We start from the raw sequence: 2,756 nt of genomic DNA, 5'->3' as shown, positions 1-2,756 counted from the left end.
GTGACTGTGCTGCCCTTTTGCAGGGGTCAGGGGAGCGGTCTTGGCCATCATAGAGGGGGCTCCCTGGTCTGATGGGTGGTCTCTATCGGAGAAAGGGCTTGGGACGATCTGGAGACCCGGTAGGATGTTAGGTTCTCCCACCACCTCAGGCCGTGGGAGCTGGAAGGGGGGGCGGGGATCCCACAGTAGTTCCCGGGTTCCCTCCGGGCCTGGAGGTGAGGGTGGGCAGGAAGTTGCCCCAGCAGTGGAGGGAGGGGCCAGCCACTTCCCAGTACCCAAGGCCGGAAGTCCTACAGGGTGTGGGCACAGGGCTGCCTGCCCACAGTGTGCCCTGGGTGGGGCCTCGGTTCCCGGCCCTGGGAAGTGGACTGGGGACTAACCCCTGGAACCGTCTCCAGGATACCTGACCCACACACCGGGCCTCGGTTTCCCCAGCCACAGACAGGAAGACTGTTCCCACTGCCGGGCCAAGCAGGAGGTACTGCCTGCGTGGGCCCCCTGACGTGAGCCCTCTCCCTCCCTCAAGGCTAATAGAGCCCCTTCCTACCTGCCAGGCCTCCAGAAGCTCTCTGGCAGAAATCAGTGATTCCCCAGGGCCCAGGGTTTGCGCTCAAGGCCTCTGGCCTGGCCTTGCCCCAGCCTGGGGTGAACTCTCACCCTTCTGTGGCCTCACCCTGGCCTCGCATTCCAGCGCTCCCCAGCCCTGACGGTCATGCCTCAAGCCTCCAGGCCTTTGTCCGGGGCCGTGCCCAGTGCAGGAACACCCCTCTGCTGGCCGCCCTTGCGTTGCCAGGGGACTTCCTCAGCTGGCATCTCCCCAAGGGCCTGGCCAGGGGCAACTCCTCTCTGGGGTCCTGCTTCCATCCATGTTGGGGCTGGGCAGACAGGACAATAATAGCATCATTTTACATGTATTTCCTCAGTTAACAAGCACTGCCACCTAACAGAACTAATTATACTCCCATTTAATAGATGAGAAAACCCCAAGCCCAGAGAGAAACATCACTTGCCCTAAGAATTGGGGGTGTTTGTTATATTGGTGACCACCCACTCCTGGGCAGATTTCTGATAGCCCAAGGCCTTGCCCTCAGCGCCCCAGCTCCAAGGACCCCAGGAGCAAGGGAAACCCCAGGACTGTCCCAGGAGCGTCCTGTCCTGGAAGTATCCGGGAGGCCCTTCTGCCCCTCCCCCAGCCCAGTCTCTCCCTCTCTCTCTCTCTCTCTCCCTCTCTCTCTCTCTCTCTCTCTTTCTCTCGCTCACACCCACACACACACACTCTCTCTCTCTCTCTCTCTCTCTCTCTCTCACACACACACACACACACACACACACACACACACGCATGCACACACACAATCAGGCAGGAAGGTACCATGCACGTTGCAGGCTGACCCTTCCAGACCTCCAAGTCAAGGGCACAAGCTCCCACAGGTAAGGAGGGCCACAGGTTGGAGGTGTGGGTGAGACAGCTCAGGTGGAAACTTCCGCCCACGCAGCCGCCCCTGGGGGTCAGGGCTGAGAGCTGTAAGCAGGTGACTCCACAGGGCTGGGTAGGGGCTGTGGAGGGAGGTGTCACCTGGGCCACCCTCTGAATCACACGCTGAATCGCAGGCTGTGTCTGCACGCTGCAGGGCGGGGGGCACTTGCCCTGCTGCCCGGGAACCCACCCCTCAGGGCGCTTCCTGGCGCCCAGCCCGGAAGTCCAAGGGTCACGGCCCTGCCCTGGGGTCCCAGGAGGACAACACCCCGGTGGGGGCTGCGGGCCACTGGCCTCTTCCCCCTACTCGGCCGCGCATCGCGCACACCTACCCAGGGGGAAGTGCCCGGCCGAAGGGAGCTGCGGTCAGAGGGGCTGCTGGCCAGGCCAGGTGAAGGAAAGGTAAACTGAGGCCCTGCGCGGGCAGATGCTGCGGAGACCTCAGGGGGCGGAGTCTACCCCGCACCGCCCCCTCCTCCCATTGAGGAAAAAGCTGAATGGGAGGGGGTGGCCCCCGGAAACCCGCAGAAATGGAATCGCGGTTTCCACGGCAACGCGCCGCGAAACGGGCCTGACGTCACGAAGGGGGGAGGGCGCCCCGCTCGCCCCCGTGCGCGCGTCCGCAGGCCCGGGCCCCGCCCACCGCGGGGGCCGCCTCACTGGCGGCCGCGTCGTTCGCTCCTGCGCACGCACCAATGACAGCGCGGCGCTCACGCCGGGAGGTGGGACTGCGCCTGGGCGGCTGAGTGCGCAAGCGCAGCGCGGAGGCGTGCGGCCTCCTCCCTGTGGTCGCGCGTCTGCAAATTTGGGGGCGGGAGGCGCGCCGAGGGTCTGACGGCTCGGCCGCGCCGGGACGGAAGAGGGGGCGTCCCGGAGGGCGCCGCACGTGGAGCCCCGCACCGGCGCGTTCGCTCGCACCCCTCCTTCCACGTCCAAGCATTGTCTGCTGTCCCCTCCTCCTCGATTCGGTGACGCGACCTCCGGATTGGGGCAGCACTGCAGCCCCCGGGCTGGGGGACGCAGGAGGGCCGGCGGGAGGAGAGCGCTTGGCCTGAGGCTTTACCAAAGGAATAGTAGGAGTTTGGCAGCGTTGGGAGGGGGAAGGGGTGCCCCTAGGTGGGAGGCACAACGTGTGCAACAAGCGGCCCGGAGGAGCGCGAGCAGGTGTGCTTGGGGGGCGGGGGGGGGGGGGAGCTGCGAGGTTAGTTGGGGGAGAGAAGACAAAAGGTGGGAGGAAAAGGCAGAGGCGAGGACCTGAAAGGGGTGACTCCCCGAGTCT

This window comes from Prionailurus viverrinus, unplaced genomic scaffold, assembly GCF_022837055.1.
Source record: "Prionailurus viverrinus isolate Anna unplaced genomic scaffold, UM_Priviv_1.0 scaffold_60, whole genome shotgun sequence".
Classification (NCBI taxonomy): Eukaryota; Metazoa; Chordata; class Mammalia; order Carnivora; family Felidae; genus Prionailurus; species Prionailurus viverrinus.
This window is presented reverse-complemented; position numbering follows the sequence as displayed.